This window comes from Arachis stenosperma, chromosome 6 (genome assembly GCF_014773155.1).
Source record: "Arachis stenosperma cultivar V10309 chromosome 6, arast.V10309.gnm1.PFL2, whole genome shotgun sequence".
Classification (NCBI taxonomy): domain Eukaryota; kingdom Viridiplantae; phylum Streptophyta; class Magnoliopsida; order Fabales; family Fabaceae; genus Arachis; species Arachis stenosperma.
The window spans coordinates 80,839,452-80,854,801 of record NC_080382.1 but is presented as its reverse complement, the minus strand read 5'-3'; the positions used below and the strand labels follow the sequence as shown (position 1 = coordinate 80,854,801).

General features: G+C 40.8%; 1 non-coding gene across 1 annotated transcript; it reads left to right on the top strand.

Moving 5' to 3' along the window:
- The first annotated feature begins 4,475 nt into the window (after window positions 1-4,475).
- LOC130937998 (small nucleolar RNA R71) lies at window positions 4,476-4,583 on the top strand. The gene has a single exon (XR_009069183.1). It is a non-coding gene; the product is annotated as a small nucleolar RNA R71 (small nucleolar RNA).
- The last annotated feature ends 10,767 nt before the right edge of the window (window positions 4,584-15,350 follow it).

Sequence of the window (15,350 nt, the reverse complement as noted above, 5' to 3'; positions counted from 1 at the left end):
GGGGCTTTTAGCTTTTTGCCTCTGAACAGTTTTGGCATCTCACTATATCCTTTGAAATTCAGAATGATTGGCTTCTATAGGAACTCAGAATCCAGATAGTGTTATTGATTCTCCTAGTTAAGTATGATGATTCTTGAACACAGCTACTTTATGAGTCTTGGCCGTGGCCCAAAGCACTCTGTCTTCCAGTATTACCACTGGATACATACATGCCACAGACACAAAACTGGGTGAACCTTTTCAGATTGTGACTCAGCTTTGCTAGAGTCCCCAATTAGAGGTGTCCAGGGTTCTTAAACACACTCTTTTTGCCTTGGATCACGACTTTATTATTTTTTTCTTTTTCCTTCTTTTTTTTCGTTTTTTTCTTTCTTTTTTTTGTATTCACTGCTTTTTCTTGCTTCAAGAATCATTTTTATGATTTTTCAGATCCTCAGTAACATGTCTCCTTTTTTCATCATTCTTTCAAGAGCCAACATTCATGAACAACAAATTCAAAAGACACATGCACTGTTCAAGCATACATTCAGAAATCAAAGTATTGCCACCACATCAAAATAATAAATCTGTTATAAAATTCAAAATTCATGCAATTCCTCTCTTTTTCAATTAAGAACATTTTTTATTTAAGAAAGGTGATGGATTTATAGGACATTCATAACTTTAAGGCATAGACACTAAGACACAAATGATCATAAGACACAAACATAGATAAACATAAGCATGAAAATTCGAAAAACAGGAAAATAAAGAACAAGGAAATTAAAGAACGGGTCCACCTTAGTGATGGCGGCTTGTTCTTCCTCTTGAAGATCTTATGGAGTGCTTGACCTCCTCAATGTCTCTTCCTTGCCTTTGTTGCTCCTCTCTCATGATTCTTTGATCTTCTCTAATTTCATGGAGGAGGATGGAATGTTCTTGGTACTCCACCCTTAGTTGTCCCATGTTGGAACTCAATTTTCCTAGGGAGGTGTTGATTTGATCCCAATAGTTTTGTGGAGGAAAGTGCATCCCTTGAGGCATCTCAGGGATTTCATGATGAGTGGGATCTCTTGTTTGCTCCATCCTTTTCTTAGTGATGGGCTTGTCCTCATCAATGAGGATGTCTCCCTCTATGTCAATTCCAACTGAATAACAGAGGTGACAAATGAGATGAGGAAAGGCTAACTTTGCCAAGGTATAGGACTTGTCCGCCACCTTATAAAGTTCTTGGGCTATAACCTCATGAACTTCTACTTCTTCTCCAATCATGATGCTATGAATCATGATAGCCCGGTCTATAGTAACTTCGGACCGGTTGCAAGTGGGAATGATTGAGCGTTGGATAAACTCCAACCATCCCCTAGCCACGGGCTTGAGGTCATGCCTTCTCAGTTGAACCGGCTTCCCTCTTGAATCTCTCTTCCATTGAGCGCCCTCTTCACAAATGTCTATGAGGACTTGGTCCAACCTTTGATCAAAGTTGACCCTTCTAGTGTAATGGTGTTCATCTCCTTGCATCATGGGCAAGTTGAATGCCAACCTTACATTTTCCGGACTAAAATCTAAGCATTTCCCCCGAACCATTGTAAGCCAATTCTTTGGGTCCGGGTTCACACTTTGATCATGGTTCTTGGTGATCCATGCATTGGCATAGAACTCTTGAACCATTAAGATTCTGAATTGTTGAATGGTTGGTAAGAACTTCCCAACCTCTTCTTTGAATCTCATGTCAGATCTCTGGATATTCACTCTTTTTGAGTTTGAAAGGGACCTCGGGGATCACCTTCTTCATGGCCACAACTTCATAGAAGTGGTCTTAATGCACCCTTGAGATGAATCTCTCCATCTCCCATAACTCGGAGGTGGAAGCTTTTGCCTTCCCTTTCCTCTTTCTAGAGGTTTTTCCGGCCTTAGGTGCCATAAATGGTTATGGAAAAACAAAAAGCAATGCTTTTACCACACCAAACTTAGAAGGTTTGCACGTCCTCGAGCAAAAGAAGAAAAATAGAGTAGTAGAAGAAGAAATAGAGGAGATGGAGGGGGCTTTGTGTTTCGGCTAAGGGGGAAGAAGTAGTGTTTAGGTTGTGTGGAAATGAGGGGGTGAAGATGGGTTTATATAGGAATGGAGAGGGGGGTATGGTTCAGTCATGTATGGGTGGGTTTGGAAGGGAAAGTGGTTTGAATTAGAATGGAAAGGTAGGTGGGGTTTTATGAAGGATGGATGTGAATGGTGAAGAGAATAGTTGGATTTGATAGGTGAGGGGTTTTTGGGAAAGATGTGTTGAGGTGATTGGTGAATGGGTGAAGAAGAGAGAGAGTGGTGGGGTAGGTGGGGATCCTGTGGGGTCCACAGATCCTGAGGTGTTAAGGATAATTCATCCTTGCACCAAGTGGCAAGCAAAAATGCTCCTTCTGCCAATCCTGGCGTTAAACGCCGGGCTGGTGCCCATTTTTGGCGTTTAACGCCAGCTTGTTGCCCATTCCTGGCGTTAAACGCCAGTCTGGTGTCCCTTTCTGGTGTTAAACGCCCAGAATGGTGCTAGACTGGGCGTTAAATGCCCATTTGCTGCCTTCACTGGCGTTTAAATGCCAGCAAGTTCTCCTCTAGGGTGTGCTATTTTTTTTCTATTTTTCATTCTGTTTTTGCTTTTTCAATTGATTTTGTGACTTTCCATGATCATCAACCTACAGAAAACATAAAATAACAAAGGAAAATAGATAAATATAACATTGGGTTGCCTCCCAACAAGCGCTTCTTTAATGTCAATAGCTTGACAATGGGCTCTCATGGAGCATCACAGATACTCAGAACAATGTTGGAACCTCCCAACACCAAACTTCGAGTTTGAATGTGGGGGTTCAACACCAAACTTAAAAGTTCGTTGTGGCCTCCCAACACCAAACTTAGAGTTTGACTGTGGGGGCTCTGTTTGACTCTATTTTGAGAGAAGCTCTTCATGCTTCTTTTCCATGGTAACAGATGGATATCCTTGAGCCTTAAACATAAAGGATTCTTCATTCACTTGAATGATCAATTCTCCTCTGTCAACATCAATCACAACCTTTGCTGTGGCTAGGAAGGGTCTGCCAAGGATGATGGATTCATCCATGCACTTCCCAGTCTTTAGGACTATGAAATCAGCAAGGATGTAATGGTCTTCAACCTTCACCAAAACATCCTCTACAAGTCCATAAGCTTGTTTTCTTGAATTGTCTGCCATCTATAGTGAGATTCTTGCAGCTTGCACCTAAAAGATCCCTAGCTTCTCCATTACAGAGAGAGGCATGAGGTTTATGCTTGACCCTAGGTCACACAGAGCCTTCTCAAAGGTCATGGTGCCTATGGTACAAGGTATTGAAAACTTCCCAGGATCCTGTCTCTTTTGAGGTAATCTCTGCCTAGTCAAGTCATCCAGTTCTTTGGTGAGTAAAGGAGGTTCGTTCTCCCAAGTCTCATTACCAAATAACTTGTCATTTAGCTTCATGATTGCTCCAAGGTACTTGGCAACTTACTCTTCAGTGACATCTTCATCCTCTTCAGAGGAAGAATACTCATCAGAGCTCATGAATGGCAGAAGTAAATCCAATGGAATCTCTATGGTCTCATTATGAGCCTCAGATTCCCATGGTTCCTCATTAGGGAACTCATTGGAGGCCAGTGGATGTCCATTGAGGTCTTCCTCAGTGGCTATCACTGCCTCTTCCTCCTCTCCAAGTTCGGCCATGTGGGTCATGTTAATGGCCTTGCATTCTCCTTTTGGATTCTCTTCTGTATTGCTTGGAAGAGTACTAGGAGGGAGTTCAGTAATTTTCTTGCTCAGCTGTCCCACTTGTGCCTCCAAATTCCTAATGGAGGACCTTGTTTCAATCATGAAACTTTGAGTGGTTTTGATTAGATCAGAGACCATGGTTGCTAAGTCAGAGTGGCTCTGCTTAGAATTCTCTGTCTGTTGCTGAGAAGATGATGGAAAAGGCTTGCCATTGTTAAACCTGTTTCTTTCACCATTATTATTGTTGAAACCTTGTTGAGGTCTCTGTTGATCCTTCCATGAGAAATTTGGATGATTTCTCCATGAAGGATTATAGGTGTTTCCATAGTGTTCTCCCATGTAATTCACCTCTTCCATTGAAGGGTTCCCAGGATCATAAGCTTCTTCTTCAGATGAAGCATCCTTAGTACTGCCTGGTGCAGCTTGCATTCCAGATAGACTTTGAGAGATCATATTGACTTGCTGAGTCAATATTTTGTTCTAAGCCAATATGGCATTCAGAGTATCAATCTCAAGAACTCCTTTCTTTTGATTCGTCCCATTGTTCACAGGATTCCTTTCAGAAGTGTACATGAATTGGTTATTTGCAACCATTTCAATGAGTTCTTGAGCTTCTATAGGTGTCTTCTTCAGATGAAGAGATCCTTCAGCAGAGCTATCCAATGACATCTTGGACAGTTCAGACAGACCATCATAGAAGATACCTATGACGCTCCATTCAGAAAGCATGTCAGAAGGACACTTTCTGATTAATTGTTTGTATCTTTCCCAAGCTTCATAGAGGGATTCACCTTCCTTCTGTCTGAAGGTTCGAACTTCCACTCTAAGCTTACTCAATTTTTGAGGTGGAAAGAACTTTGCCAAGAAGGCATTGACTAGCTTTTCCCAAGAGTTCAGGCTTTCTTTAGGTTGTGAGTCCAACCATATCCTAGCTCTGTCTCTTACAATAAAAGGGAATAGCATAAGTCTGTAGACCTCAAGGTCAACCTCATTAGTCTTGACAATGTCACAGATTTGCAAGAATTCAGCTAAAAACTGATGAGGATCTTCCAATGGAAGTCCATGGAACTTGCAATTCTGTTGCATTAGAGAAACTAATTGAGGCTTAAGCTCAAAGTTGTTTGCTCCAATGGAAGGGATAGAGATGCTTCTCCCATAGAAGTTGGGAGCAGGTGCAGTAAAGTCACCCAGCACCTTCCTTGCATTGTTGGCATTGTTGTTATTTTCGGCTGCCATGGGTTCTTCTTCTTTGAAGATTTCTGTTAGGTCCTCTACAGAGAGTTGTGCCTTAGCTTCTCTTAGCTTTCGCTTCAAGGTCCTTTCAGGTTCAGGGTCAGCCTCAACAAGAATGCTTTTGTCTTTGCTCCTGCTCATATGAAAGAGAAGAAAACAAGAAAATATGGAATTCTCTATGTCACAGTATAGAGATTCCTTGAGGTGTTAGAGGAATAGAAGGAAGAGGTAGAAGAATTCGAACTTATAAAGAAAGATGGAGTTCGAATTGTGCATTGAGGAGGAGTGTTAGTCCATAAATAGAAGGATGTGAGAAGAGGGGAAGAAATTTTCGAAAATGAGAGTGAATTAAAAAAAAAGTAATTGATTTTCGAAAACTATGATTGGAAAAAAAATTAAGTGATTTTTGAAAAAGATTTTGAAATTAGAAATCAAAAAGATATGATTGAAAACTATTTTGAAAAAGATGTGATTAAGAAGATATGATTGAAAAGTTATGGTTTTAAAAAGATGTGATTGAGAAGATATGATTTGAAAAACAATTTAAAAAGATTTGATTTTGAAAATTAATGACTTAACTAACAAGAAAGATATGATTCAGACATTAAACCTTTCTCAACAGAAAAGGCAACATACTTGAAATGTTGAATTAAATCATTAATTGTTAGCAAGTATTTTTGAAAATGGAAGGAAATTGATTTTGAAAATATATGATTGAAAAGATATGATTTGAAAAAGATTTGATTTTGAAAAATTTTGAAAACTTGAAAAAAAAAATTGAATCAAAAACAGAATCTTCCCTCTTGTGTCATCCTGGCGTTAAACGCCCAAAATGGTATACATTCTGGCGTTTAACGCCCAAAACTCACCCTTTTTGGGCGTAAAACGCCCAGCTAGGCACCCTGGTTGGCGTTTAAACGCCAGTTTTCCTTCCTCACTGGGCGTTTTGAACGCCCAACCTTTTTCTGTGTAATTCCTCTGCTGAATGTTCTGAATCTTTAATTCTCTGTATTATTGACTTGAAAAGACACAAATTAAAAATTTTTTGGATTTTTAATAATGAGGAATAATCAAAATAAAACTAAGATCAAATAAACAATGCATGCAAGACACCAAACTTAGAAGTTTGTATACTATTGACACTAACAAATTGAGAATGCATATGAGACACAACAAAACACTCAAGACAGGAGAATTTAAAGATCAGAGCAAGGAAATCATCAAGAACAACTTGAAGATCAATTAAGACACATGAATGAATTCAAAAAAAATGCAAGAAGAATAGAAACATGCAGTTGACACCAAACTTAAAATTAGACACTAGACTCAAACAAGAAACAAAACATATTTTTGGTTTTTATGATTTTATAATTTTTTTGGATTTTTTTTTGAAAATTGAGTGAAAAAGAAAATAAGGATATCAAAATTCTTAATGAGAATTCCAAGAATCATGCAATGTTAGTCTAAAGCTTCAGTCTAAAGGAATTAGACATGGCTAGCCAAGCTTCAGCAGGACATTACATTCAAGAGCTAAATTGATGAGAATCAATCAGCTTTGGTGATGATAAGAACATCACCTTGAAACACTAGAATTCATTCTTAAGAACTCTGAAGAAAAATACCTAATCTAAGCAACAAGATGAGCCATTAGTTGTCCAAACTCAAATAATCCACGGCAACGGCGCCAAAAACTTGGTGCACGAAATTGTGATCTCTACTTTTCACAACTCAAACAATCCCCGGTAATGGCTCCAAAAAACTTGGTGCTCAATACCATGGTCTAAACATAATTTCACAACTTCGCACAACTAACCAGTAAGTGCACTGGGTCGTCCAAGTAATAAACCTTACGCGAGTAAGGGTCGATCCCATGGAGATTGTTGGTATGAAGCAAGCTATGGTCGTCTTGTAAATCTCAGTCAGGCAGATTCAAATGGTTATGGATGATTTATGAATAAAGCATAAAATAAATATAGAGATACTTATGTAATTCATTGGTGAGAATTTCAGATAAGCGTATGGAGATGCTTTGTCCCTTCTGTCTCGCTGCTTTCCTACTGTCTTCATCCAATCCTTCTTACTCCTTTCCATGGCAAGCTGTATGTTGGGCATCACCGTTGTCAGTGGCTACAGTCCCGTCCTCTCAGTGAAAATGTTCAACGTGCTCTGTCACAGCACGGCTAATCATCTGTCGGTTCTCAATCAAGTTGGAATAGAATCCAGTGATTCTTTTGCGTCTGTCACTAACACCCAGCCTTCGGAGTTTGAAGCTTGTCACAGTCATTCAATCGTTGAATCCTACTCAGAATACCACAGAAAAGGTTTAGACCTTCCGGATTCTCTTGAATGCCGCCATCAATTCTAACTTATACCATGAAGATTTCGATTAAGGGATCCAAGAGATATCCACTCAATCTAAGGTAGAACGGAGGTGGTTGTCAGGCACACGTTCATAGGTAAGAATGATGATGAGTGTCACGGATCATCACATTCATTAAGTTGAGGAACAAGTGATATCTTAGAACAAGAACAAGCTGAATTGAATAGAAGAACAATAGTAATTGCATTAGTACTCGAGGTACAGCAGAGCTCCACACCTTAATCTATGATGTGTAGAAACTCCACCGTTGAAAATACATAAGAACAAGGTCTAGGCATGGCCGAATGGCCAGCCTCCCAAAGGGGGTTTGATGAGCGGATAATTTATACGCTTTTTGGCATTGTTTTTAATATGTTTTTAGTATGATTTAGTTAGTTTTTAGTATATTTTTATTAGTTTTTAATTAAAATTCACTTTTCTGGACTTTACTATGAGTTTGTGTTTTTTTCTGTGATTTCAAGTATTTTCTGGCTGAAAATGAGGGACCTGAGCAAAAATCTGATTCAGAGGCTGAAAAGGACTGCATATGCTGTTGGATTCTGACCTCCCTGCACTCGAAGTGAATTTTCTGACCCAATTGGCGCGATCTCAACGGCGTTGGAAAGTAGACATCCTGGGCTTTCCAGCAATGTATAATAGTCCATACTTTGCCCTAGATTTGATGGCCCAAACCGGCGTTGCAAATCAGCTTCAAAATTCCCAGCGTTTAACGCTGGAACTGGCATAAAAATTGGAGTTAAACGCCCAAACTGGCATAAAAGCTGGCGTTTAACTCCAGGAAGAGTCTCTACACGAAAATGCTTCAATGCTCAGCCCAAGCACACACCAAGTGGGCCCGAAAGTGGATTTTTCTGTCATTTACTTATTTCTGTAAACCTGGTGCGCGAAATTGTGAACTATACTTTTTCACAACTCTCATAATCCCTGGTAATGGCTCCAAAAACTTGGTGCGCTCAATACCATGGCATTACACAACTTCGCACAACTAACCAGCAAGTGCACTGGGTCGTCCAAGTAATAAACCTTACGTGAGTAAGGGTTGATCCCACGGAGATTGTTAGTATTGAAGCAAGCTATGGTCATCTTGTAAATCTTAGTCAGGCAGACTCAGATATATATGGTGATGAACGAAAATAGCATAAAAGATAAAGATAGTGATACTTATGTAATTCATTGGTAGGAACTTCAGATAAGCGCATGAAGATGCCTTCCCTTCCGTCTCTCTGCTTTCCTACTGTCTTCATCCAACCCTTCTTACTCCTTTCCATGGCAAGCTCGTATAGGGTCTCACTGTTGTCAGCAGCTACCTCCCATCCGCGCAGTGAAAGCTAATGCACACACTCTGTCACAGTGCTGCCAATCACCGGTTTGGTTCACTCCCCTACCGGAATAGAATAACTCTTTTGCGTCTGTCACTAACGCCCAGTAGGTTACAGGTTTGAAGCACGTCACAGTCATTCAATCATTGAATCCTACTCAGAATACCACAGACAAGGTTAGACCTTCCGGATTCTCTTGAATGCTGCCATCAGTTCTTGCCTATACCACGAAGACTCTGATCTCACGGAATGGCTGGCTCGTTTGTCAGGCGAGCACTCGTTTGTCAGGCGATCAACCATGCATCGTGCAATCAGAAATCCAAGAGATATTCACTAAGCCTCAGATGCTTGTAGAACAAGAATGGTTGTCAGTCACCTTGTTCATGGGTGAGAATGGTGATGGGCGTCAATCATCACCTTCATCATGTTGAAGAACAAGTGATATCTTGGTAAAAGAACAAGTGGAATTGAATGGAAGAACAATAGTAATTGCATTAATACTCGAGGTACAGCAGAGCTCCACACCTTAATCTATGGTGTGTAGAAACTTCACCGTTGAAAATACATAAGAACAAGGTCTAGGCATGGCCGAATGGCCAGCCTCCCAAAGAGGGTTTAATCATCAAAACATGATCAAAAGCTCTTAATACAATAGTAAAAGGTCCTACTTATAAGAAACTAGTAGCCTAGGGTGTACAGAAATGAGTAAATGACATAAAAATCCTCTTCCGGGCCCACTTGGTGTGTGCTTGGGCTGAGCAATGAAGCAATTTCGTGTAGAGACTCTTCTTGGAGTTAAACGCCAGCTTTAGTGCCAGTTTGGGCGTTTAACTCCCATTTGGGTGCCAGTTCCAGCGTTTAACGCTGGGATTTCTTGAGGTGACATTGAACGCCGGTTTGGGCCATCAAATCTTGGGCAAAGTATGGACTATTATATATTGCTGGAAAGCCCAGGATGTCTACTTTCCAACGCCGTTGAGAGCGCGCCAATTGGGCTTCTGTAGCTCCAGAAATTCCGCTTCGAGTGCAGGGAGGTCAGAATCCAACAGCATCTGCAGTCCTTTTGAGTCTCTGGATTAGATTTTTGCTCAGGTCCCTCAATTTCAGCCAGAAAATACCTGAAATCACAGAAAAACACACAAACTCATAGTAAAGTCCAGAAAAGTGAATTTTAACTAAAAACTAATAAAAATATACTAAAAACTAACTAGATCATACTAAAAACATACTAAAAACAATGCCAAAAAGTATACAAATTATCGCTCATCACAACACCAAACTTAAATTGTTGCTTGTCCTCAAGCAACTGAAAATCAAATAAGATAAAAAGAAGAGAATATGCAATGAACTCCAAAACATCCATGAAGATCAGTATTAATTAGATGAGCGGGGATTTTACTTTTTGCCTCTGAATAGTTTTGGCATCTCACTCTATCCCTTGTAATTCAGAATGATTGGCTTCTTTAGGAACTCAGAATCCAGATAGTGTTATTGATTCTCCTAGTTAAGTATGATGATTCTTGAACACAGCTACTTATTGAGTCTTGGCTGTGGCCCAAAGCACTCTGTCTTCCAGTATTACCACCGGATACATACATGCCACAGACACATAATTGGGTGACCCTTTTCAGATTGTGACTCAGCTTTGCTAAAGTCCCCAATTAGAGGTGTCCAGGGTTCTTAAGCACACTCTTATTTGCCTTGGATCACAACTTTATTCTTTCTTTTTCTTTCTTTTTTTTTCTTTTTTTTTTTTTTTTCGTTTGCTTCCTTCTTTCTCTTTTTTTTCACTGCTTTTTCTTGCTTCAAGAATCATTTTTAATGATTTTTCAGATCCTCAGTAACATGTCTCCTTTTTCATCCTTCTTTCAAGAGCCAACATTCATGAACCACAAGTTCAAAAGACATATGCACTGTTCAAGCATACATTCAAAGATAAAGTGTTGCCACATCAAAATAATTAAACTACTATAAAATTCAGAATTCATGCAATTTTTCCTTTTCAATTAAGCACATTTTTTATTTAAGAGAGGTGATGGATTCATAGGACATTCATACTTTAAGGCATAGACACTAAGACACTAATGATCATAAGACACAGACATGGATAACATAAGCATAAAAATCGAAAAAACAGAAGAACAATAACAAGGAAATCAAAGAACGGGTCCACCTTAGTGATGGCGGCTCTTTGCTCTTGAAGATCCTATGGAGTGCTTGAGCTCCTCAATGTTCTTCCTTGTCTTTGTTGCTCCTCCCTCATGATTCTTTGATCTTCTCTAATTTCATGAAGGATGATGGAGTGTTCTTGATGCTCCACCCTTAGTTGTCCCATGTTGGAACTTAGTTCTCCTAGGGAGGTGTTTAGTTGTTCCCATAGTTTTGTGGAGGAGAGAATTCATTCCTTGAGGAATCTCAGGGATCTCATGATGAGTGAGATCTCTTGTGTACTCCATCCTTTTCTTGGTGATGGGTTGTCCTCATCAATGGGGATGTCTCCCTCTATGTCAACTCCAACTGAATAACCAGAGGTGACAAATGAGATGAGGAAAGGCTAACCTTGCCAAGGTGGAGGTCTTGTCCGCACCTTATAGAGTTCTTGGGCTATAACCTCATGAACCTCTATTTCTTCTCCAATCATGATACTATGGATCATGATGGCCCGGTCTATGGTAACTTCAGACCGGTTGCTAGTGGGGATGATTGAGCGTTGTATGAACTCTAACCATCCTCTAGCCACGGGCTTGAGGTCATGGCTTTCTCAATTGGACCGGCTTTCCTCTTGAATCTTGCTTCCATTGTGCGCCCTCTTCACATATGACTGTGAGGACTTGGTCCAACCTTTGATCAAAGTTGACCCTTCTAGTGTAAGGATGCTCATCTCCTTGCATCATAGGCAAAGTTGAACGCCACCCTCACTCTCCGGACTAAAATCCAAGTATTTCCCCCGAACCATAGTGAGATAATTCTTTGGATTCGGGTTCACACTTTGGTCATGGTTCTTTGTGATCCATGCATTGGCATAGAACTCTTGAACCATCAAGATTCCGACTTGTTGAATGGGGTTGGTAAGAACTTCCCAGCCTTCTTCGGATCTCATGGCAGATCTCCGGATATTCACTCTTTTTGAGTGAAAAGGGGACCTCGGAGATCACCTTCTTCAAGGCCACAACTTCATAGAAGTGGTCTTGATGCACCCTTGAGAGGAATCTATCCATCTCCCATGACTCGGAGGTGGAAGCTTTTGCCTTCCTTTCCTCTTTTTAGAGGTTTTCCGGCCTTGGATGCCATAAATGGTTATGAAAAAGCAACGCTTTTACCACACCAAACTTAAAATGTTTGCTCGTCCTCGAGCAAAAGAAGAAAGAGAGTAGAAGAAGAAGAAATGAGGAAGAGGGGGAAGGGGGTGTTCGGCCAAGAGGGGGGAAGAAGGGGTGTTTAGGTAGTGTGAAAATGAAGAGTGGAAGAAGGGTATTTATAGAAGAGGGGGGTAAAGGTTCGGCCATTATGGGTGGGTTTGGGAGGGAAAGTGGTTTGAATTTGAAGGTGAGGTTGGTGGGGTTTTATGAGGATGGATGTGTGAGTGGTGAAGAGAAAGAAGGGATTTGATAGGTGAGGGGTTTTGGGGAAGAGGTGTGAGGTGATTGGTGAATGGGGGAAGAAGAGAGAGAGTGATGGTAGGTCCTGTGGGGTCCACAGATCCTGTAGTGTCAAGGAAAAGTCATCCTGCACCAATGTGGCTCAAAATCACGTTTTGAGCCATTTCTGGCGTTAAACGCCGGGCTGGTGCCCATTCCTGGCGTTTAACGCCAGGTTCTTGCCCTTTACTGGCGTTTAACGCCAGTCTGGTGCCCCTTCTGGCGTTAAACGCCCAGAATGGTGCCAGGACTGGGCGTTTAAACGCCCAACAGCTAACATTACTGGCGTTTGAACGCCAGTTTCTTCTCCTCCAGGGTGTGTATTTTTCTTCCTGTTTTTCATTCTGTTTTCCTTTTTTCATTGTTTTGTGACTTCTTATGATCATCAACCTACAAAAAAGATAAAATAACAAAAGAAAATAGTTAACTATAAAACTTGGGTTGCCTCCCAACAAGCGCTTCTTTAATGTCATTAGCTTGACAGAGGACTCATGGAGCCTCAGAAATGCTCAGAACCGTGTTGGAACCTCCCAACACAAACTTAGAGTTTGAATGTGGGGGTTCAACACCAAACTTAGAGTTTGGTTGTGGCCTCCCAACACCAACTTAGAGTTTGACTGTGGGGGCTTGCTTGGCTCTGTTTTGAGAGGAGCTCTTCATGCTTCCTCCATGATGATAGAGGGATGTCCTTGGGCTTTAAACACCAAGGATTCTTCATTCACTTGAATGATCAACTCTCTTCTATCAACATCAATCACAGCCTTTGCTGTGGCTAGGAAGGGTCTGCCAAGGATGATGGATTCATCCATGCATTCCCAGTCTCTAGGACTATGAAGTCAGTAGGGATGTAATGGTCTTCATCTTCACCAAAACATCTCTACAAGTCCATGAGCTTGTTTTCTTGAATGTCTGCCATCTCTAATGAGATTCTTGCAGCTTGCACCTCAAAAATCCCTAATTTCTCCATTACAGAGAGGGGCATGAGGTTTACACTGACCTAAGTCACACAAGGCCTTCTGAAGGTCATGGTGCCTATGGTACAAGGTATAGAAAACTTCCCAGGATCCTGCCTCTTTGAGGCAGTTTCTGCTAGACAAGTCATCCAGTTCTTTGGTGAGCAAAGGTGGTTCATCCTCCCAAGTCTCATTCCAAATAACTTGTCATTTAGCTTCATGATTGCTCCAAGGTATTTAGCAACTTGCTCTTCAGTGACATACTCATCCTCTTCAGAGGAAGAATACTCATAAGAGCTCATGAATGGCAGAAGTAAGTCCAATGGAATCCCTATGGTCTCATTTTGAGCCTCAGATTCCCATTGGAACTCAGAGGAGATTGGTACACGGCCTGAGGTCTTCCTCAGTGGCGTCCTCCTCCTCTTTTCTCCATATCGGCCATGGTTATGGCTTTGCACTCCTTTGGATTTTCTTCTGTATTACTTGGGAGAGTACTAGGAGGGAGTTCAGTAACTTTCTTGCTCAGCTGACCACTTGTCCTTCCGAATTTCTGATGGAGGACCTTGTTTCATTCATGAAACTTTGAGTGGTCTTTATTAGATCAGAGACCATTGTTGCTAAGTCAGAAGTATTCTGCTTAGAACTCTCTGTCTGTTGCTGAGAAGATGATGGAAAAGGCTTGCCATTGCTAAACCTGTTTCTTCCACCATTATTGTTATTGAAACCTTGTTGAGGTCTCTCTTGATTCTTCCATGAGAGATTGGGGTGATTTCTCATGAAGAATTGTAGGTATTTCCATAGGGTTCTCCTAGGTAATTCACCTCTTCCATGGAAGGGTTCTCAGGATCATAAGCTTCTTCCTCAGATGAAGCATCCTTAGTACTGTTTGGTGCATTTTGCATTCCAGACAGACTTGAGAAATCAAATGACTTGTTGAGTCAATATCTTATCTGAGTCAGTATGTCATTCAGAGCATCATCTCAAGAACTCCTTTCTTCTGACTAGTCCCATATTCACAGGATTCCTTCAGAAGTGTACATGAATTGGTTATTTGCAACCATTCAATCAGCTCTTGAGCTTCTGCAGGCGTCTTCTTCAGATGAAGAGATCCTCCAGCAGAGCTATCCAAAGACATCTTTGATAGTTCAGAGAGACCATCATAGAAAATACCTATGATGCTCCATTCAGAAAGCATGTCTGAAGGACATTTTCTGATTAATTGCTTGTATCTTTCCCAAGCTTCATAGAGGATTCTCCATCTGTCTGAAGGTTTGGACTTCCACTCTAAGCTTACTCCATCTTTGTGGTGGAAAGAACTTTGCCAGAAGGCATTGACTAGCTTCCCAAGAGTCCAGGCTTTCTTTAGGTTGAGAATCCAACCATATTCTAGCTCTGTCTCTTACAGCAAAAGGGAATAGCATCAGTCTGTAGACCTCAGGGTTAACCCCATTAGTCTTGACTGTGTCACAGATTTGCAAGAATTCAGCTAAAAAATGATGAGGATCTTCCATTGGAAGTCCATTGGAACTTGCAATTCTGTTGCATTAGAGAAACTAATTGAGGCTTAAGCTCAAAGTTGTTTGCTCCATGGCAGGGATAGAGATGCTTCTCCCATAAAATTCAGAGAGTAGGTGCAGTAAAGTCACCCAGCACCTTCCTTGCATTGTTGGCATTGTTGTTTTCGGCTGCCATGGGTTCTTCTTCCTTGAAGAATTCGGTCAGGTCCTCTAAAGAGAGTTGTGCTTTGGCTTCTCTTAGCTTTCTCTCAGGTCCTTTCGGGTTCAGGGTCAGCTTCAACAAGAATGCCTTTGTCTCTGCTCCTGCTCATATGAAAGAGAAGAGAACAAGAAAATATGGAATCCTCTATGTCACAGTATAGAGATTCCTTGAAATGTCAGAGGAAAATAGAATAGAAAGAAGAAGGGAGAAGAAGAATTCGAACTTAATTAGATAAGGTTCGAATTGTGCATTTAGAAGGAGTGGTACTCCATAAATAGAAGGATGTGAGAAGGAGGGGAAGTGGATTTTCGAAAATTCAATTAAAAGATTTTGAAACATTTGAAATTTGATTGATA